The sequence below is a fragment of the Rhineura floridana genome, chromosome 5 (genome assembly GCF_030035675.1).
Source record: "Rhineura floridana isolate rRhiFlo1 chromosome 5, rRhiFlo1.hap2, whole genome shotgun sequence".
NCBI classification, from domain to species: Eukaryota; Metazoa; Chordata; class Lepidosauria; order Squamata; family Rhineuridae; genus Rhineura; species Rhineura floridana.
Genome location: NC_084484.1, coordinates 185,747,360 through 185,770,563, shown reverse-complemented (window position 1 = coordinate 185,770,563; position 23,204 = coordinate 185,747,360).

Here is a 23,204-nt window from a genome sequence, read left to right as displayed (position 1 = left end):
TACAACCAAAGACGCAGTAGCGGTCCTCGATTGGGGTCCCCAGATACCTGCCTTCCAAATAGGCCATGCGCATTGTTTGGAATCTGAGTTCCGTGAATGCTCTTTGTAGAGAGGGGCATGTCCGGGTGTCGAAGTACAGTGATTTAGCATGATTGGGTTTAAAGTGAGGGAACCAGGATGAGAAATGGGCCACAGCTATCGTTGTCCTATCTTGGTTTGCATCATAATCGAACACCCAGTTACGGAGCTCAGATGAGTTGAAGCCTATGAGTTTCTTTTGGGGGAGGTCATAGGTTTCCAGTATTGCCTGACCCCCTTGAGCCCAGCCCCCAATCCAAAGTTGCTCTTGCCAGCAGAGCTTTGTGAGGGAGGTGTCCTCCAATACCTTAAATGGGCCAGATCGATTTTGGCTAACAAGGAGGGGAGGCCTAGTTCGGCTCTTAAGTGGGCAGCAGGTGTACCTCGAGGGAGCCCCAAAATCTGTTTCATGAATACATTTTGTAGTGACTCAAGCCTGGATTTAAGTGAACTACCCCAAAGCGCTGACCCGTACAGGATTTTCGGTAGGACTTTGGCCCTATAGATTTTCAGCATTGGGTCCATCAGCTGGCCCCCACGGGTATAAAAAAACCTTCTTATTTGGCCAGTCACTCTGGCGCCCGAGTGCTCATCATCATCATCATCATCATCATCATCATCCATTCATCCATCCATCCATTCATTCATTTAATTCGTATCCCGCCCTTCCTGCCAGCAGGAGCCCAGGGCGGCAAACAAGGCACTAAAAACACTTTAAAACATCATAAAAACAAATCTTAAAATACATTAAGACAAAACAGTGTTAAAAACATTTAAAAAACTTTTTTAAAAGGGTTAAAACATTATTAAAAAACATATTAAACAATTCTGACACAGAGACAAACTGGGATAGCTCTCAACTTAAGAGGCTTGTTGAAAAAGAAAAGTCTTCAAAAGGCGCCGAAAAGATAGCAGAGATGGCGCCTGCCTAATATTCAAAGGGAGGGAATTCCACAGGGTAGGTGCTGCCACACTAAAGGTCCGTTTCCTATATTGTACAGAATGAACCTCCTGATAAGATGGTATCTGCAGGAGGCCCTCACCTGCAGAGCGCAGTGATCGACTGGGTATGTAAGGGATAAGATAGTCTTTCAGGTATCCGGGTCCTGAGCTGTATAGGGCTTTGTACACCAAAACTAAAACCTTGAACTTGGCCCGCTTATCAATGGTTCCTCCTCAAACTGGGTGGAAGTAACGAGTGGGGTACCACAGGGCTTGGTCCTGGGCCCAGTGCTCGTTAACATTTTTATTAGCGACTTGGATGAGGAGGTACAAAGCATGCTTATCAAATTTGCAGATGATACAAAATTGGGGGGCATAGCTAATACCGTGGAAGACAGAAACAAAATTCAAAGGGACCTTGATAGGCTGGAGCATTGGGCTGAAAACAACAGAATGGAATTCAACAGGGATAAATGCAAAGTTCTACACTTAGGAAAAAGAAACCAAATGCACAGTTATAAGATGGAGGATACTTGGTTCAGCAGTATGACATGTGAGAAGGAACTTGGAATTGTCGTTGATCACAAGCTGAATATGAGCCAACATTGTGATGTAGCTGCAAAAAAGGCAAATGCTTTATTAGGCTGTATTAACAGAAGTATAGTTTCCAAATCGCATGAAGTACTAGTTCCCCTCTATTCAGCACTAGTTAGGCCTCATCTTGAATACTGCATCCAGTTCTGGTCTCCGCACTTCAGGAAGGATGCAGACAAACTGGAACGGGTTCAGAGGAGGGCAACAAAGATGATCAGGGGACTGGAAACAAAGCCCTATGAGGAGAGACTGAAAGAATTGGGCCTGTTCAGCCTGGAGAAGAGAAGACTGAGGGGAGATATGATAGCACTCTTCAAGTACTTGAAAGGTTGTCACATAGAGGAGGGCCGGGATCTCTTCTCGATCATCCCAGAGTGCAGGACACGGAATAATAGGCTCAAGTTGCAGGAAGCCAGATTTCGACTGGACATCAGGAAAAACTTCCTAACTGTTAGAGCCATACAACAATGGAACCAATGACCCAGGGAGGTAGTTGGCTCTCCGACACTGGAGGCCTTCAAGAGACAGCTGGACAGCCATCTGTCGGGAATGCTTTGATTTGGATTCCTGCATTGAGCAGGGGGTTGGACTCGATGGCCTTGTAGGTCCCTTCCAACTCTACTATTCTATGATTCTATGACTAGGTATTGCAGCATACCATGGCTGGTAGAAAGAGTTGTGCACGAACAACTCTTTATAGTCTCTCCAAACAAACAAACAAACAAACTGTCCAAGCATCCAAAGATGCCTGAAGAAGACCCCTGTGCTGCTCTAAAACTTGCTGGCCTGCTAGCACGGTGAGGCCAATAGAAGAGGAGGAAGGCATGTGGACTACATTATATCATACCCACTGAATACATTGATCAGAACCATTCTCACCATTCGTCCCACATTAAACATGTCACCTGTTCCCCTTCAATGGCCTACTTTTAATGTAAGGTTTTGAGACCTTGGGCCAAAGTCCTGGCTTGCATACATCTTCCAGATAATGAGGATGACTTGCACATAAGGGAAAATATAATGTGTGAAGTGGGGGCATACCATGGGCAGGTCCCAAGTACTCCGTCAGTCACACTAGTATCCATAACACTTGCACCAAAACCTGTTGTGAGATCAGCCATGCTAACAAGGGCTTTGTTCACTTATGCATTTCCCTGTGCAAATTATGTCATCATCTGCCAACAATGATCTTCTGCTATTTGCATAGGCCACATAACTTAGCTGCTATACTTGCAGATTCTTGTAAACTCTTGTAGGTATGAATTTTATGTTGCATGAATATGTACAAGTAAAATACACTGCAAGAGAATGAATGGAAACATTTAATGAATGGAAATTTAAAGTGATAGCTAAACTTCCAGAATCAGGGCAGGGTGGGAAAGGTGTGTGTGTTTCAGTAGGTACACATGAAGCTGCTGTAGACCACTTATGTGTCCATCATTCCTAAGATTACTACTCTGACTAGCAGCTGGTCTTCAGGATCTTAGGCAGAGAAGGATCCTTCCAACCACTTGAAACCTGGTCCTTTTAATGGGAAATGGCAGAGATGGAACCCAGGACCTTCTACATGCAAAACAGGTGGCCACTATGGCCCCATCACAGTCTTCTGGGACATTCTGCTGCAGACCTTAAAGTCACTATAGTTCAATTAAAGTGCTCTAAGACAGTGGTTCCCAACTTTTATGAGTATGGGGCTCCTTTTAAAAGCTCAAAAAAAAAATTGTACCCCCCCCCTCTAATTGTAGTTTCAGCCTCTGTTAATTGAAAAAATGTTGCGTGGCAAGATCACATCTCCAGATATCCCTTTCCATAAAAAGCTCCCTGCAGATAGGGAGGAGTTGCTTTCTTTCCTTAATGCAAAGGTTCATCAAATTGGCATCCCCCTCGCCCCCCACAGTCTGAAGATGTATAGTTCTGTCTCCCAACACCAGTGGGTTACGATGTTGGACTAAGATCCAGGTTCAAATCTCCACCCAGCCATGAAGCCCACTATGTGACCTTGGACCAGACGCAGTCTCTCAGCCTGACCTATCTCGCAGGGTTGGTGTAAGGATAAAATGAAAAGAGGGAGACCATGTGCACCACCTTGAGTAACTTGAAGGAAAGGCGGGATATAAATGCAAGAATAATTTTTAAAAAATACATTTCAGCTGCAGCACTCTTCCTGAGTAAGGGTGTCAGCAGCAGCAGCGGTGCGAGGAGATGGGAGTCTCTTGGTAGCTTCACTCACAGCCTCCTTTGGCGTCTGCCATGTGTTTTATAGGCAGATACCTGACCTTGGCATACCTGAAAGATGCTCTGGTGCTTCAGCAAAAGTCCTCCCCTTTTGTTTGGAGCAAGGGGGAGGTGTCATTTGCAGTGGCAGTGGGGAGCAGATAGTGTCCAGAGTCTCAAAAAGAGGAGGTCAAAGACCAAGATGCTGAAAAAAGGAACTTTTATTTTTGATAAAACCCAACGTGTTTCAGCCTGTTATCTACAAGCCTTCATCAGGGGATAATAGCTTATAAGATTATAAGACAAGCAAATCGCTTTCTGTACTGTGCCAATATCAAATGTCTCCAGAGAGTGTCCAGAGAGTGAAGACTTTTAAAAAAATTAATAATTTATTTATTTACTGTTCGTGGCCCCCTCTGGATTACTTCGTGGCCCCCCTGAGGGTCACGGCCCCTGGGTTGGAAACCACTGCTCTAAGATCAGCAGATGAGGCCCTCTCAGTGGTCCCTCCTCAGTATGAGGTACATGGTGTTGGCACCCCTGGAAAAGGCTTTTTGAGTGGTGACTTCTTGTATGTGGAACTCCCCCCCTACTGAGGTGCATCTGGAGCCATCTCTCTGTAGTTTTAGGCTTAATCAGTTAAGACATGACTTTTTCAGTGGACCTTTGGAGGAGGAGAGACCTGCCTGCTGCTGCTGATTATTAGTAATTGTTATTCAGTGATTTGTTGTTATGTGTTTTTAAATGATTGTGATGTTTATGGATTTTATGTATTTTTAGCTATGTGCCTTGTTGTAACCCACTCTGTGGCTTGTGCAAAGGGCAGTACAGAAATAATAGAAATAAATAAATAAACAAATAGCAACAAGCTGATTCCAAGCTGTCCATGGAGGCGCAGATTTCGGCAGTGAGCCGGGCAGCTTGGTATCAACTACACCTCATACAGAGGTTACAACCCTACCTCCCTATTCATCAGCTCCCACTGGTAGTACATGCTCTGGTCACCTCTCGATTAGACTACTGCAATGCGCTCTACGTGGGGTTACCCTTGAAAACGGTCCGGAAACTACAACTGGTGCAGAGTGCGGCGGCTCGGTTGCTTACAAACAGCCGCCGCCGTGATCACATCACGCCAGTATTATTTCACCTACATTGGCTTCCAGTTGTTTTCCGGGCCCAATTCAAGGTGTTGGTGTTAACCTTTAAATCCCTATACGGTCTCGGCCCAGCTTACTTGAAGGAGCACCTCCAGTACCACCAATTAAGCCGCCCGACTAGATCAGCCACGCAGGGCCTTCTCTCCGTCCCACCAACGAAAACAGCTAGGTTGGTGGGGACTAGAGAGAGGGCATTCTCAGTGGCGGCCCCCACTCTCTGGAACTCCCTCCCGTTCGATCTTCGCCATGCCCCTTCCCTAGATACATTCCGCCGGGCCTTAAAAACCTGGCTCTTTGGACAGGCCTTTGGGATCTCCGGGGTGGGCTAATTTCTTTATATTGTTTTAAAATTGTCTATTGATGGCCCTACATTGTTTTTACTGCTGCATTAGTGTTGACTGCATTGTATTTTATTTTGTATTTATATTGTATTTTATCGAATTTTAATGTGTACATCGCCTAGAGTGGCTTCGGCCAGATAGGCGACACAAAAATTAAATTTATTATTATTATTATTATTATTATAAAAAGACTTCAAAGGGAAGACTCCCTTTGAAGCTGCTGAGTTGGAATTCATTAGTAGATCTGAAACTGTAGGACAGAGACGGAAAACTTTATCAGGCTGAGCAATGACCCATGGTCAACCCTCCAGGAGTTGCATGTCAAAGTGGGCATGACCAAAGTTTAAAAGTGGGTGTGGCCAACCTGTAGAACTTGGACTCAAAAGGGACTGAGTGGCTCTCTAAGCACAGAAAGTTATTTTAGCAAGCCTCCTTGGTTGATACATACATGTTCTAAGAAGCTTGTGATTTAGGACCTTTCGACAGTGGCAATAGTGCGTCTTGGCAGATTTATCCAGTACTTTACATTCACACAGGTCTTGATATGGGGATAAAGTTTACTGAACGCACACACAAATCAGAATTATACAGAAGTTATACTGCAGTGGGGAATAGCTAAGCAACAATATGTACACACTTATTTGGTTTGAGAGAATCAGCTGATTAATTTGAAGCATGACTAAACTAACACACACGCACAACACATATGCAAGAAGGAGCAAGCAGAGAAGGCATAAGGAGAGGGGGAGTGAGTATTGGAGCGGTGAGTGCAGGGCAGTGGGATTTGGAGAAAAGGTGCGCTGCCCCTGAGAGAGGCCTGCTAGTCTGCTGTTTCTCTCCGAGCTCCCGTTGCAGACTAGGCCTCAGTCATGCACAGCTGGCATGAACTTAGAGGAAGGCTGATTTAGGGGAGGAGCAAGGGGTGCCTTCTACACTATACACACATCTCTCTCTCTCTCTCTCACACACACACACACACACACATGTACAGGGAGGTTGCAGTTTATAGGGCTCCAGAAAATAGCAGAGGGAGCCAAAATTATCATTCCGAGTCCTGAAGAAGTAGACCTGGGGCGCGTTGCAACTCCTGGGTAGACAGGATAAGCAGGCAGGAAGCAGCCCTGAGAAGGGCTTTTGAAGGAGCCGGGACAAGGGTCTCTGCATCGGAAGGGAGGAGACTCAAGGCAGTGGAGGAAAAGCAGTGGGGATACTGGAGCCAGACATTGGGCTCCATGCTGGCAGCAAGAGCGATTTCAGCAGGAGAGATTTTCAGCAAGAGTGGAACCGAGCAGACGGAACCAGAAGTGGGCTTGGAAGCCTCGTTGATAGACCTTTCCAGACAAAAGCTTCAAAGCAAATTGCAGACTTGATTGGACATGAAATGGAAATGGCCTGCCTTCAAGTCGGTCCCCACTTATGGCAACCCTGCAAATAGGGTTTTCATGGTCAGCGGTATTCAGAGGGAGTTTACCATTACCTTCCTCTGAGGCTGAGAGGCAGCGACTGGCCCGAAGTCACCCAGTGAGTTTCATGGCTGTGTGGGGATTCAAACCCTGGTCTCTCAGGCCGTAGTCCAGCACTCTAACCACTATGCCACACTGGCTCTATAGCTCTCCACTTATTGGCAAGATGGGGTGGGTCCCCTCCCTGACAGGATTTTGTTTTGCACCAGCTGCTAGTGTTGTTTGTTCTTTAGTTAGCATGATTCAAACTTTAGTGGCTTGAGTAATGGGCCCATCTCCTGAGGGCCACCCTCTTGTAAAGTTGGGATGACTGCATTGCATTGCATTGCCCAAAGCTGTTTCTTGTGCACAGGACTTGAGACATCACTTCCTTTTAGGCGATCCATGCAATGATTTTGGCATCTTTCTCATGATGCTGTCTTGCAGAAGAAACCACAATGAATACATTTTAAAAGTCATACGGCCCTTCTGAAGTGGGTTGTCTCCCAGGCGCTTGTGGCTAGCAGCCGGCCTGGCGTAAGTGTCCAACTTGAGGTATTTTTATGCTCTTAATCTTGGTCTGCTAATTTCCCGCTAGTGTCAGCTGGCTGGGAACAGGTCACACACCACATGAATGGGATCTTGCTTTCTGTTGTGTTCTGCACAATTGTTGTGGGACATCAATAGCGATCTGCCGCTTCTTGCATTGACTGGTCTTTTCACTCCCACTTCTCTTTGTCTTTTCTATTCCTGTGTGTTTATCTGTGAATCAGAAAAAGTGGGCTCTTGCCACCATGACTATGCCACCATGTTCATTCATAGCCTTGAAGGTGCTATAGGCCCAGCAGTGCTGACTCCCAGTTTGCCAAGGAGTAAACTTCCCTATAGGGATTCTGGTTGGTCATTTGTAAATGGAAATGTGGTGTGATTTATTTTATCTATATATTTGCAATACATTCTAATGTGTGGTAAATGGTGATTAGGATGCATTGTTATCAAGAGCAGGAAACTTGTTTCAAACAGTCGTCAGTGAGACTGTGGGTAAATACAGGTGATCAACAGATCAAGTGGCAAATGTGGGGAAGCCTTATTGCAAAAGGACCCCAACTTTTACCACACATTAGAATTTATTGCAAACAAATAAATAAATAAATCACACCACATTTTCATCCCTTCACTTGACTGAAGGAACTAGAGAGGTGGCAAAAGGAGAACATCTCTGGGACATGACGCTGAAATATCAGTTCACATGGCATGATAAAAGGAGCATAACATCAAGGCAGCGTTTCATGTATTTATGCAGCATGGAGACCCATCTTATCAGAGCAATTACGCTTAATAAATGAGTTGCAAGACAACAGAGACCTACAATTGAATAATTGCCTTATCAGGCCATACCAAAAGCCAGTTTAGGCTTGATTGCCTTGCTTGACACAATGATTTCAACACAATGTAAATGCGATAGACGTGTTGGAAGCACAGCTCCTCAAAGCCTTAAAGACCTGCTTTCAGGGGCTTTTTGCACAGTTACTGTCCCAGACTTGATTTTGAGGAAGCAACTGACAGCATGTCAAAAAACCAAAGGGGTTTCCCTAGAATAGCAAACAGAAAAATAAACGGATTGTTTTGGTATAGCTCTGTCTGTGACATTGCAACGTCTCCTGTGACTGGGGAGAGGGCAACATCAGTCCTTAGGGGGCATTCAGCAGAACTCTTTGCCATGTAAATAGATGTGGCTGAACATATATATATATATATATCCGAAGAGACACACAGCTTAAGCCCAAACAAAGAACTCCAGAGGCAAAGGAAATGTTTAGATTTGCTGCAATCTAAACTCAGCTATGAGTTTCTGTACTGACAGCCGCTAGTTTCTCTTCCACTAGAACACATACTTAATAGAGTAAAGAAATAAAATCTAAGAAGAGGCTGAGGCAGTTTCCTTCTTTGAGCGGTTCCCATTATATCATGGCCAATCTTTGTATAACTTCCTGGCAATATGGTGGTATTTACTAATTTCTCTATTTGGGGTTGAAAAGAAATTTCACTCCAGACACATGATTTTCTTCCTACCTTCCCAAGCCAAAACATGGCTTGGCTCATTTGCCTGAGTCAAGGTGCTGCTGGGCTGGTACTTTTCTGTTATTCCCCTGTGGTACTCTCCACTTGTGCCTCACCAGTGACTGGATTACACATCTTCATTAATTTGGAAGGACCAATAAGAGGATGCCCTTCTCTTGGGGGGGAGTAAACATGTTATCCCAGATGGAATGTAAGCTCAGTGGAAAAGAATCGTAGAATCATAGAATGGTAGAGTTGGAAGGGACCTATAAGGCCATCAAGTCCAACCCCTTGTTGAATGCAGGAATCCAAATCAAAGCATTCCCGACAGATGGCTGTCCAGCTGCCTCTTGAAGGCCTGCAGTGTCGGAGAGCCCACTACCTCTCTAGGTCATTGGTTCCACTGTCGCATGGCTCTAACAGGAAGTTTTTCCTGCTGTCCAGTCGAAATCTGGCTTCCTGCAACTTGAGTCCCTTATTCTATGTCCTGCACTCTGGGACGATTGAGAAGAGATCCCAGCCCTCCTCGGTGTGGCAACCTTTCATGTCTGCTTTGCATGCAGAATGTCCCAGGTTCAGTCCCGCAGGAGACACTCGTGCCTGAAACTCTGGGGAGCTGCTGGCAGTCAATGTGGACAAGACCCTCCTCTTTCAACAAGCCTTTTAAGTAGAGACCTTATCCCAGTCTGCGTCTGTGCTGGAGTTGCTTTTTAAGATGTTTTCAAAACTTTTTTTTTAAAAAAGATGTTTTTAAGATGTTTTGTTCTAATATGCTTTTAAAGAGGCTTTGTTTTAATATGTTTTAAAGTCTTTCATTTCTAAGATGTTTTAGAGTGCGTTTAGTGTTTTTGTTTGCCGCCTTGGGCTCCTTCTGGGAGCAAGAGCTGGATATAAATAAATAAAATAAAATAAATAATGCTAAGCTAGATGGACGAATGGTCTGGCTTGGCACAAGGCAACTTCCTCTGATCTCCACACTTGACAGTTTGATAAAAAGACTGTGGCATGGATGTTCATTTAGAGCTGGAAGTTTACAAGAGGCAGTGGAGAAGATAAAAAGGAGATGCGCTTGAAAACAAGACCAGTTGATTTGTGTAGGCTTGGCTCTCATTGCTTTCCTCTGCTTTGCAGTCAGTCAGTGATTCAAGCCCTCAGTCACTGCCTCTTAGCTACACTGCAGTTACGTTCCACCACGGGGGACATTTTCCTCCCTGATTATCTGGTTATCCAAGTGTTTTATGGTTCTGGAATCTAAGCAAATGCACAATCCCGCCTCTTACGAACGGCACACAGGCCATGGAAACGGTGAAGCCAGGTCATGCAATGTTGTGAAACTGGAGCCCCCGTCCTTTGCAAGAAGGACTATATTTCCATCTCAAAGCAATTAAGGGGTAGGGAGACCTTTGTGCACACCCTTCTCCGGGAAGAAATACACAGTGAGCTCTGCCATGGGGCTGATTTCGTGAAAGGGGAGGAAAAAACAAAGGGCTTTATTGTCTGCACCCTGCTGCTCCTGCCTGTCTCATGATGCTGAAGTTGTCCATCCACCCCCAAGCCCAACACCCACCCTCCGCTTGGCATGTGTTACAATTGTGAATGCGAACAGCTGATGAGGATTCTCCTGTATGGTGGCTTCAGAGGGTGCCTCTGCTGATGAATATCTGAACTTTGGAGCAGCAAGATCCGCCACGGCCCCCTCCCCAAATTTTTTTTCCAAGCATGCTTGTACTTCTTAAAGTTTGTCTCCCTCCCTCTTGTGTCTGGAGCCTTGTTCCAAATTCACACTTTCCAACCAGTTGCCCCCCAGATGCTTTGAACTACAGCTCCCTTCGACCCCAGCCAGCACAGCCAGAGAGGTGTATCTTGAAGCGTGATTGCTTATTGTCAGGCAGTGATGTTTTGTTGTTGTTACGTGCCTTCAAGTCGACTACGACTTATGGCGACCCTATGAATCAGCGACCTGCAAGAGCATCTGTCATGAACCGCCCTGTTCAGATCTTGTAAGTTCAGGTCTGTGGCTTCCTTTACGGAATCAATCCATCTCTCATTTGGCCATCCTCTTTTTCTACTCCCTTCTGTTTTTCCCAGCATTATTATCTTTTCTAGTGAATCTTGTCTTCTCGTGATGTGTCCAAAATATGATAACCTCAGTTTCATCATTTTAGCTTCTAGTGACAGTTCTGGTTTAATTTGTTCTTTTGTTGTCGTTATGTGCCTTCAAGTCGACTATGACTTATGGCAACCCTATGAATCAGTGACCTGCAAGAGCATCTGTCCTGAACCACCCTGTTCAGATCTTGTAAGTTCAGGTCTGTGGCTTCCTTTATGGAATCAACCCGTCTCTTGTTTGGCCTTCCTCTTTTTCTACTCCCTTCTGTTTTTCCCAGCATTATTGTCTTTTCTAGTGAATCCTGTCTTCTCATTATGTGTCCAAAGTATGATAACCTCAGTTTCATCATTTTAGCCTCTAGTCATAGTTCTGGTTTAATCTGTTCTAACACCCAATTATTTGTCTTTTTCGCGGTCCATGGTATCTGTGTGTGAGTTAAGGGTTTGTTGTTATGTGCCTTCAAGTCGACTATGACTTATGGCAACCCTATGAATCAGTGACCTGCAAGAGCATCTGTCATGAACCACCCTGTTCAGATCTTGTAAGTTCAAGTCTGTGGCTTCCTTTAGGGAATCAACCCATCTCTTGTTTGGCCTTCCTCTTTTTCTATTCCCTTCTGTTTTTCCCAGCATAATTGTCTTTTCTACTGAATCCTGTCTTCTCATGATGTGTCCAAACTAGGATAACCTCAGTGTCATCACTTTAGGTTCTAGGGATAGTTCTGGTTTAATTTGTTCTAACACCCAATTATTTGTCTTTCTCACAGTCCATGGTATCTGCAAAGCTCTCCTCCAACACCACATTTCAGATGAGTTGATTGATGATTTCCTGCTATATCTTTACCTCTCTTCTCTTGTGAATTGATGGCAGACAGGCTGTTAGCAGAGCCAGTGACTCCTACAGGTTGAACAGAGCTTTCCGCAGCTGTTGTTGTTGGGGGAATTTGTGTAGTTATTTTTGGTTTGAAAAAGGGGTGTTGCAAGCATGTCTCTGTTTCAGCAGTGAAACATCAGAGGGTTTGGGATGTAAACTCCATGGTGAGGGCCCCTTTCTGGGGCCTAAACCTGCCTTTGCTAACCTGGTGCCTTCCAGATGTTTTGGACTACAACTCCCATCAGTCCCCCAGCTAGGGATAGGCAAACCTGACCATTCTGGCTTCACTCCATTTCTCATTTCCCCAGTCTTAAGGTCAGTTCTCCACTTCACCTTGCCTATTTCTTTTATAACGTCCTCATAAAAATTCACCAGCATTTCACCTGTGTGAATTTCTCCTAATGTACACATTTTTGCAAAGCAATTTTCCCTAATGCATTTTTTCTATTGATAGATGCACCTATTTGTGCCCTTTGCCCTTCATATGCATTTTGTACGCATTAATTGACTGGAGAACTTCATACCAAATTTCAGAGAAGTGTGAATTTTGCAGAGCGGCTGTGTTTCAGCAAGCATGGTGTTTTGGGAAGTGCAAATTAGGTAGGACTGGCTTTCAATGCAAAATGAATCAAATCTCTCCCGCACCCTTAGCCCCAGCTAGCAGGCTTGTGCCGATGGGAATTGTAACCCAAAACATCTGGAGAACACCAGATTGGTACAGGCTGCCCTAAACCAGGGGTCTGAGAGTCCATCCCATCCCTGGTGCCAGTCCTAAGGGTCAGCAGGAAGGCTTTTCCTACCTCGCAGGGTATGACTGCCACACCAAGTGATGCCCTGGCAGACATCGCTCTCCTTTTTGGATTCAAAACAATGCACATCTTTTCGGCATGCAGATGTGATATCACAGACACCTCTCCACCTCTCTCCCACACCCCACTCTTAAAATACAAACCTAACTTTATATCTATATCTAAATATATATATATAAGACAGTTTTGAAAGCAACAAACAGAACTTCACTCAAGCTTGCTCTGGATCCCTATAAGGATTCCGTTAATCACCTAAAAATATATATGAACATAATTGTGATTAACCAAACAGTGGTTTTTATTGTATTAACAAAATATTTCAGCTTCCGCCTTCATCAGCTGCTAACATACAAAATCATATATATCTGGCATGTTTGTATCCAGCCTGTTTCATTAAACCTCCTTGTAACAGAGGCTCCGCAGTTCCCCTTGAGGGCTCTTGGAAGAAAGAACATAACTTAAGTCTGTCTTGCTGCAATTTAAACCAATTCTTCTTGGCTTTCCTTCTGTTGCCATGGAGAGCAGTAGTGGCACACACACACACACACACACACACACACACACACACACACACACAGAGCATTGTTCAAAGATCTATAGGATCATGGGGCTTGCAGCAGTTCCAGAGCCCATCTAGTCCAAGGCCAGTCCCAATAGGGTATCTTATAGAGGATGCCAGCCTATGCACCTGTGACTTTTGACAGCAATTCAAGATACAGAAATGAAGCAAATAAAGGTTTCCCCACCACTTCGCCTTCAAGCCAAGAAAAGGAAAACACAACTGAATTTATTGTGAGCCAGGCTGCTGCTGAAGGCTCAGGACCAGAGCCAGATTTTATATATACAGTACATATAGCAACTGACACTCAAAGGCCAGAGATTCCATCTCCATCCCAAATATCACTGGGACACAGGAAGCTGCCTTATACTGAGTCAGACCATGGGGCCATCTAGCTCAGTTGTGCCCGCACCAGGGGTTCCCAAACTGCGATCCGTGGGCTTCATTCAGGTGCTTAGCGAGCGACACGTCTCTGGATTTATGGCTGCCGTTGGGAGACAGTACTTCCACTGCGTTAACGATTCACATTGATTCTAATTGCTCCTTTTATTTCTTGCGTTGTATTTTATTGCATTACAGTTGGAATTCTATGGAATTAATAATTAGGTTAGATCTTCATCTGGGGCCCTTCTCCAGCTCCCCCCTCTCAGGGAGGCTCGGGGGAGCGTGACAAGGGAGAGAGCCTTTTCAGTTGTGGCTCCCCATCTGTGGGATATGCTCCCCAGTGAGGGCTGCCTGGCACCTGCATTGACATCTTTTCTGCCCCTGGTGAAGGCTTACCTTTCCCCCCAGGCATTTGATAGACTGAGATGATGTGGCTGCATTGTGGCTGTCGCTACTTTATTGTTTTGTTTTTAACATTGTTGTTAGTTGCTTGGAGACCTTCAGATATCAAGCAATTAACAACAACAACAATAAATAAATAAATAAATAAAGATTTGACACTGGTTCCTAATTTCAAGCAATGGCTCCTTATTTGGTATTAAATTTTAATTCCTTGAAATAATGAACAGGTGGCAAGTATTTATATTCTCCTTTCTTCCAAGGTGCTCAGGGTGGCATGCATTATGGTTTGGGCCTCACAATTTGATTTATATCCCGCCCTTCCTCCCAGCAGGAGCCTAGGGCGGATCTCACAATAAGCCTGTGAGATTCCTTAGACTGAGAGGAAGCCTCATGGCCGCATATGGATTTCCTGCAGCATCCCTGTAACACCTTAGAGAGCTCATCCCCTAAGCATGTGTCCACACTACCAGCTGTGTGTGTGTGCATGTTCTGCTGCCACTATTTAGGTGAGGCCGGTGCACAGCCGGTGGTCGTGTGATGCGCCAATGTCTGGGTTCTGCTTTGCTTCCTTGTGTATCTCACAAAGGACCAGTACAAGCTTCTATGTGATTGGCTGGTCTGGACCAGCCTTTCCTAACCTGGTGCACTCCAGATGTTTGGGTCTACAACTCCCATCAGCCCCAGCCAGTACAGAGGGTTTTTTAAAATCACCTTATAGACTTTCAATTGAGTAAACTGGTGCCCTTGATGAACTGGGCAGCAGGTTAAATAACTGTATTGTTCAATAAAGCAAGTACTGTAGGCAGCAGGGTCCATCCTGAAAAGCAGCATTTCCTTTTCATTCTCACAAGGGAGTGGACACGTCTTTCTAAGACAGCCCCCCCCATCCTAGTGCCTTCCAGAAGTTAAACTAAAAGGCTGGGGCTGATGGAAACTGTAGCCAAAAACATCTGGAGGGCAATAGGTTAGTGCAGCCTTTCCCAACCAGTGTGCCTCCAGATGTTGTTGGATCACAACTCCCATCTTCCTGACCATCGGCAATGCTGGCTGAGGCTGATGGGAGTTGTGGTCCAACAACATCTGGAGGCACACTGGTTGGGAAAGGCTGGGTTAGGGAAAGGTTACTCCCATTTCCCCCTTGTCCCACCACTACTGAACTCTTGTTCTTACACATACTGGACCCCACCCCCCATCTCTTTCCCCTCTGCATTGCAAGGGATCCTATGATGCTCTGTTTGAAAAAGGATTCCAGTCAGACAGGAGAGAGATCACTAAGGCTCATCCATCCCATTCAATGGAGGATGACACAAGAAGCAATGGGTTCAAACATTGCTGGGAAAAATGTAGGTTTGTGTTGTGCCTTCTTCGCCAACAACCCATCACATTTCATTTTACTCTCTCCAGAATAAATCTTTATATTTCCACAAATTGCAGTTCCTGAAACAGCCAGGGTTTTTGTTCCCATTAGAAGACAACATTAGTCTGGCGTCAAGGTGAATGGGTGCATGGGTACCTCCCTGCCTGGGAGAATTAAGGTCTCTGATTCTCCCCCCTCAATGTTCCAATTGACTCCCCAGCACTCTGTTTCCATTTCAGATCTTTTTTGCATCTCATACACCCTCGAAAACAGGAAGCTGTAACAACAACACCCCACAGCAACACATTCTTTGCTGTTGGTCGCACTTCCTACCCAGAGAAGCCAAAGGCGCCGTGACATGCTCAAGGCTCCGCCAGTTACACAAAGGACACCCAAAACATCCTTGCAAAGCCTTAGCCTCTCTGCTGTCCTGTCTGCAAAAGCGCATTTTTCCTGAGGTTTCCACTTGCACCCTCTCCCCTTGCAGTGCTCGTGGGAACATCTGTCCATCAGCCACAATGTGTTTATGCAGCACGGCACAACTGGCAGACGGACAACAGTCAGACACAAGGGGCTTTGATTAATAAATTCAGAGGGGAAGGAAAGCATGCGGGAGGAGGAGGAGATGGGTGTGAGGTGTCCTTCCCTGGCTCTCCCTGTCAGGTTCCTACCTGCTCGTGGTTACTGCCTGTCTCTAGGCACCACCAGGGACTCCACCAGTCCGGACCGCTCTCTCTTATGATTTCTCTCCCTGCTCTAGCACAGATCTCAACAGATCCCCCTGCTAGGCAACCACCAGTAACGTCCCAATACTAGTATTCCCAGAGACTCTGAATACTGGTATTGTTATTCTCTTCACCGCTGCCACCATTTGTTACAGTTCCCCTACAATTTCCCCCCCCCTTAAACAACAGCAGAGTATTATTCCTGTTCCAGGATTTATACGTCGCGTTAACAAATAAAAGTCTCTATGGGGAAAATGTCTTTCTTTGTTCCTCTGTCTGGTCACGTCACTGCAGTCCCAGCCACTTGCCTGAAAAGTCCATCGGCCAGTACATTGTCCTTGCCTTTGATGAACTGGAAGTCCACTTGATAGTCCTGTAGGGTCCAGGACCACCTCTGCAGCATAGTGTTATGGTTTTTCATAGTCTGCAACCATAACAAGGCCCGATGATCCGTAGTCACTGTGAATCTTCGTCCCCACACGTATGGGCGCAACTTGTTCAGTCCCCACACGACCGCTAGACACTCCTTCTGGACCGACGAATAGTTTTTCTCCCTCGGCGTCAGCTTGCGACTCAGGTACGCCACTGGATGTCTGGTGCCTTCTCTCTCCTGTAGCAAGACAACTCCCAGCGCGAGGTCCGATGCATCTGTAGCCACGATGAATGGTTTCTCATAGTCTGGTGCTATTAATATGGGTCCTTGGCACAAGGCTTGCTTCAGCAGATCAAAAGCCTTCTGACATTCATCCGTCCATACCACACGCTCAGAACACTTCTTCTTTGTTAATTCATGCAAGGGGGTTGCTATTTCCCCAAAATTTCTCACAAACTTCCTATAAAATCCAGCCACACCCAGAAATGCCCTTACTTGTTTTTTGGTTAAGGGGATCGGCCACGCTTGTATTGCCTTCACCTTGCTCCATAAGGGGGTGATTTTCCCACTCCCCACCTTATGTCCTAAATAGATTACTTCCTTTAGTCCAAACTGGCATTTCTTAGCTTTTATTGTGAGGCCTGCTTTTCTTAAGGCCTCCAATACTGTTGTCAGGTGTTGGACATGCTCAGGCACCGACTTGCTAAAAATGGCCACGTCATCGATATAGGCCACTGCAAAATCTGACATGCCTCGCAACACAGTATTGATTAGCCTCTGAAATGAACTTGGTGAGTTCCTTAGTCCCATGGGTAAGGTCACAAACTCATATAACCCATCTGGTGTACTGAAGGCAGTTTTGGCTCTGGATTGCTCGTCTAGTTCCATTTGCCAAAATCCTTTACAGAGATCTAGTGTAGAGATAATGGTTGCTGCCCCCAATAACTCTAACATAGCATCTACCCTAGGCATAGGATACGCATCTGGGACAGTAATTTTATTGATTAGCCGATAATCAATGCAAAACCTTGTCGTTCCATCTTTTTTCGGAACCAGGACAATACTTGAGGCCCAGGGACTGATGGATTCCCTGATTACTCCTAATTCCAGCATATCTTCCACCTCCTTTTTGATCTCATTCAAAACTTTCCCATTCACACGGTACGGAACAGATCTGATTGGGGCATGATCTCCAGTATCAATGGAATGTATAACTATACTGATTCGGCCAGGTTTGTTGCTAAAGAGATTCCTATAGGTTTTCAAAACTCTCAGAATCTCTTCTTTTACTTCCTCCTTCACCTCCTCTGACCATTCCACTTGATCTACCCCTCCTTTGTCTTTGCTTTCCTGTACCAAATCTGGAAGTTCAGGCCCACTTCCCTCAGGGAATAAGGTAACTTGCAACACCTGTGCATCCCTGGTATGGTAAGGCTTCAACATATTTACATGAACCACTTTGCTTTTGTTTAATTGGTCTGTGGTGATTACATATGTCACTGTATCAAGCCTTTCTCTGATGGTATATGGTCCTTCCCAGTTAGCCTGTAATTTGTCGTGTTTCCTGGGTATGAACGCCATAACCATATCTCCCACATCATACACACGTTCTCTGGCTGTTCTGTCATACCAGTAACTTTGCTTCTCCTGTGCATGACTCAAATTCTCTTTCACTACTTCCATCATTGATGTTAATTTATTGTGGAATTCCAATACAAAATCTACTACAGAAGTTTTGTACTCTCCCAGAGTTCCTTCCCATGAATTTTTTAGCAGTTCCTTTTTTTTTTTTTTTTCAATAATTTTTATTCAGATTTTCATAAAACATACAAGACAAAATCATAAAACATTCAAAGACAAATAACAAAATCAAAAATAGTTAAACAAAAAGAAAAAAAGAAAAAAAAAACAAAAATAAAAAATAAAGAGTAAAATATTGACTTCCCATTTGTCAAAGATCAAATCAGTTATAAGTCTATAATATATAACAATCCTGTCTCTTAAGTCATATTATAAAATCACTTTCCTCCAGTAGTTATCTTACTTAATCATCAAATCTCATAAACATTACTTTATTCTTTCCACAAAAAGTCAAAGAGAGGTTTCAATTCTTTAAGAAATATATCTATCAATTTTTTTTTCCAGATAAGCATATCGATTAATCCATCTCATTACTAATTATGATAATCTTATTGTCATAACCATAGTCAAAATAAACATTTCAATTAATCCATCACATCAGAATCTGTTAGGTTCAATAATTTCAGTAGCCATTGTTCTATTATCTCTATTAGTTCCATTTTCCATCTTCCATCTTCAGTAGTCTTGTTAAGTCCAGTAATTTCAATATCCAATCTTCCATTATCAGTATTCCATAATAATCTTGCTGTCAAAGCCATAGTCATATAGTAAGAGTCTGATGGGGATTACCTCTATCCCAAATATTTTCTTGCCATCCATTCTGAATAGGTTGCTGAAATACTGCTGTAAAATCATATCTCTGTTCTTTTTTTCAAAATACACTGGGTCATCTCTTAAAAGTTTTTCCATTGTCACATGGCTGCAGTTAATTCCATAGATTTTCTCTATATTGGGCTCCATCACATCATTCCAGTCCAGAAGATTATCCATGCCATTGATAACTTTATCTCTAGAATCTTCATTCATTTCTTCAGAGATAACATTGAGTTCCAAACAATAGATTTTATTTCTAAAGTCCATAGACTCCAAATCTTGTTCCTGTTCCACGTTGGTTCCAATCTCCGGGATCTCCTCTCTCACAGGGACCCCTATTCCAGTCTCCAGGGTCACCTCTCTCACAGGGACCCCTGTTCCAATCTCCGGGGTCTCCTCTCTCACAGGGACCCCTTCCAGGGTCACCTCTCTCACAGGGACCCTTATATCTTTAATCTCCAGCTTCATTTTACTCAATTCAATTTTCATTATCTCAATCTCATCCATTATTTTCTGAAACATAGTTATTTCCAGATTTTCAGCCACTTTCTTAATTGCCATTTTAAAAGAAAAATATAGGAAAACCACTTCTTATTTCAGCAACAATTGGGTTAATACTCCAAACTTGGTGACATCACAGTATAAACAGAGCAGACAGCCTTATCTCTCCAATAGTTAAGTAAACAAAATGCAGTTCCCAGGATCGAAACAATTAATGGCAATCGTCAAGAAACAGATTCGTCAAAATAAAATAGACCAAAAAGAGAGTAGTCTCAAAACAGTATAATATTTTTCAAAATAAAAATCTGGAATAGAAATCCCTCTTCTGTGTATATCTTTAGAATGCAAATCCAGGACAGCTTTTTGCAACAAAAACAGAGATAAGCTATTAATTAGTGCGTAGCAGAGAGAAGTTATGGCTCCCCAGTGAGATGTCAAAAACTGATCAATCTGGCAAATCTCTTTTAAACAGCAACAATTTAAGTCAAGTAAAAGAAAAATATAGAAAGAAGGGTGCTTGCCTGTTAGTGCGTTCTCTCTTAGAAGATAAGGTGAACGTTCGCTTTATCAGATAGAGCTTGCTGTTAAAAATCCGTCCCACCTTCGTCGGCTGGACCTCGTCCCATAAATTAATGAGATCTGGTCGTCCCAACAAAAATAGGCTTTGAGGTTAATCTCTTCGTTTCTCCCTACCCGGGAGAAGTTTAATCAGTCAAAAAAAAAAGAAAAAACTGACTGATATATCTGAATAAGCTTCTTTTGAGGCAGGAGCCCGTCTCAAAAGCAGGCACAGGCTAAGTCACCCTTCCCGGAAGTCCGGGAACTTAGCAGTTCCAAAGGTCCCCTCACTTTTCTAGTAAACATGAGTTCAAAGGGTAAGAAGCCTGTTGACTCCTGAGGGACTTCTCTGTATGCAAATAAGAAGCATCCCAAACGTTCATCCCAGTCTTGTGGGTGATCTTGAACATAGCTTCTTATCATGCCCTTCAAAACTCCATTGAATCTCTCAGTTAGCCCATTAGTGGCGGGATGGTAAGTACTGGTCTTTAGATGTTTTAGACCACAACATTTCCACATACATTGCATCACTTCTCCCATGAATACACTGCCTTGATCTGTCAGCACTTCATGAGGGAAACCCAGCCTCATAAAGATTTTTAATAAAGCCTCTGCCACTACAGGGGCTTCTACAGATCTCAGTGCTTCTGCGTCTGGGTACCTGGTGGCAAAATCCACCACCACCACTAGATATTTCTTGCCATGCCTTGTGGGTTTGGAAAAAGGGCCCACCAAATCTATTCCCACTCTATAAAAGGGTTGTCCAATTATAGGAAGGGGCTTTAAGGGTGCCTTGGTCTTTACTCCACTCTTTCCCACCTTTTGGCATATTCCACAAGATAGACAATGTTGTTTTACATCCTTGGAGATATTTGGCCAATAATAATGTGCAGCCAATCTCCTCTTGGTTTTTTTTATTCCCAGATGTCCTGCACATGGGACATCGTGGGCTACCTCTAGCAATCTGGTTCTGTATTTGCTAGGTACTATCAATTGCTTCACTGGTTCACATTCATCCTTTCTTTCAGCAGGCATCCACAGTCTATATAAAATCCCATTCTCACACACAACTTGATTCCTCAGTTTGTCAGTGAAAGGAATCTGTTGGGTCAGGGCTTGTTCCTTTACCTGCTTCAAACTGATATCTTTATGCAGCTCTTCCCTGAATTGCTCTGCTTCTTCCCCAGAGACCACTTGATACAGTTTGTCTTCTTCAGCAGGCCTGCTAGTGGTTGCTATGGTGACCTGAGGCTGGTTAACAGATTCCACCCTGTTTGTTTCAGCCCCCCTTAATATGGCTTCTTTTTCTCTGCCAATTTGCTGTCTGGTCACTACATAGATCTTTCCTTGGGCACCCATTACATCCCTTCCCAGTATTACTGGTTCTTGTTGCTGGGCATTAATGCCTACTTTATATTGGCCCTCTCGGCCTCTCCAAGTCATTTCCACCAGGGCCACAGGCAAACTTTCTGGTTGACCCCTCACTCCTTGGATAGTCACAGTTTCCTGAGGTAATATTACCTCAGATTTTATTAAATCTGGCCTCAGTAATGTCTGAGCGGCACCAGTATCAAGCAATGCCCAATAATTTGCCCCTTGTACTCTCACTTCCTCTCTCAGACTTGAATCAAGGTCTGTTACTTCTGTCCAGTTTATCTGGCAAAACTGAACCTTTTTCGCTGTTTCTAAAGCCTTGGGCTCTGTTTTCACTGCCCTTGTCTGAGCAGGATTACTAATGGGGTTGGCAACCTCACATTGAAAACGTAGGTGCCCCGGTCTACCACATTTGTAGCATAATTTCTCCTCACTTTTAGGGTACACAGATCCACTCTGGGGTGTCCTGTGCCCTTCAGATTTTAATGGAGGACTCACTCGCTGTGGTACCACATCCCTTCTGCCAGCACTATATGGTCTGGGTTTAAACTCTCTTGATGTTTTCCCCACCCAGCCAGTTCTATTAGAGGCGAAGTGATCCGCCATCTCTGCGGCCTCCTGCACAGATGTAGGGGAACGGTCTTTGACCAGGAGCCTTATTTCTGGTGGTAACTGATGGTATAATTGATCCAGTATCATGAGGCTTTTCACCTCTTCCACTGACTGAGCTTTGGCACTACTCATCCACTTTCCAAATATATCCATCAACTTTGCTCCCAGTTCCACAAAAGACCTCCCTGTCTGTATCTGGCAATTTCTGAAAAGCTTTCTAAAATAATCAGGCCCCAGTCTGAATCTTTTAAACACTGCTTCTTTGAATTCAGCATAGGTGACGGGCTTGTCTGAGGGGAAATATTGGTATACCTCAGCCAATTCCCCTTTAATCAGGTTTGATAAATACTGCATGTATTTATCTTCAGGTAGCCCCCACAACTGAGCTGCTTTTTCAAAGGTGCTGAGGTAAATTTGAGGATCTTGACCAGGCTCATAGACAGCAAAGTCCTTTGGAGTAATTTTTATTTTTGCTCCATCTCTCTCTTTCCTTGTCTCCTCAGAGTGAAATTTCTCTCTATCAAATTTTAACTTTTCTACTTGTAATTCAGCATCCAATGCTCGTTGCTTCTCCCTCTCCTCAAACCCCAATCTCATTCTCTCAATTTCCAACTCCCTCTGTTTTTCCTTCTCTGCACCTTCCGTCCTCAATCTCTCAGCTTCCAACTCCCGCTGTTTATCTTTTTCCTCAGCCTCCATCCTCAATCTCTCAGCTTCCAACTCTCTCTGCTTGTCTTTTTCCTCAGCCTCCATCCTCAATCTCTCAGCTTCCAACTCTCTCTGTTTTTCCTTCTCTGCACCTTCCATCCTCAACTTCTCTCTCAAGTACTCTATATAAGCGGGATTGCTTAAATATCCTTCTGGGGTCTCTTCTCTGACAGGTTGTTTTTGCTGGGCAGTTGCAAATCCTATAAGTGCTACCCTCAATTCATCTACCCCTTTACCCTCGTGAGGTAAATTGAATGTTATGCACTTCTCCACCAGCTCCTCTCTTTTCATTTTTATGTATTCAGCCATGGTGTTTGAGTTCACTCACTCTTTGCCACACACTCTTTGCCAGTCACTCTCACAAGAAATCTTGTTTTGTTATTTCTGTTTGCCACACAACTATTAGGGATTGTCTAGTATTCGTATCTCACTGCTACAGCCAACACCTGTGACGTAGTCTCCTTTGTCACCACGTGTCTTTGGGACTCTCTTTGGTTCGTATCTGGATTCTCTGTTGTTCGTATCCCACCGCTACTGACACCACATGTGAGGCGTCCTTCCCTGGCTCTCCCTGTC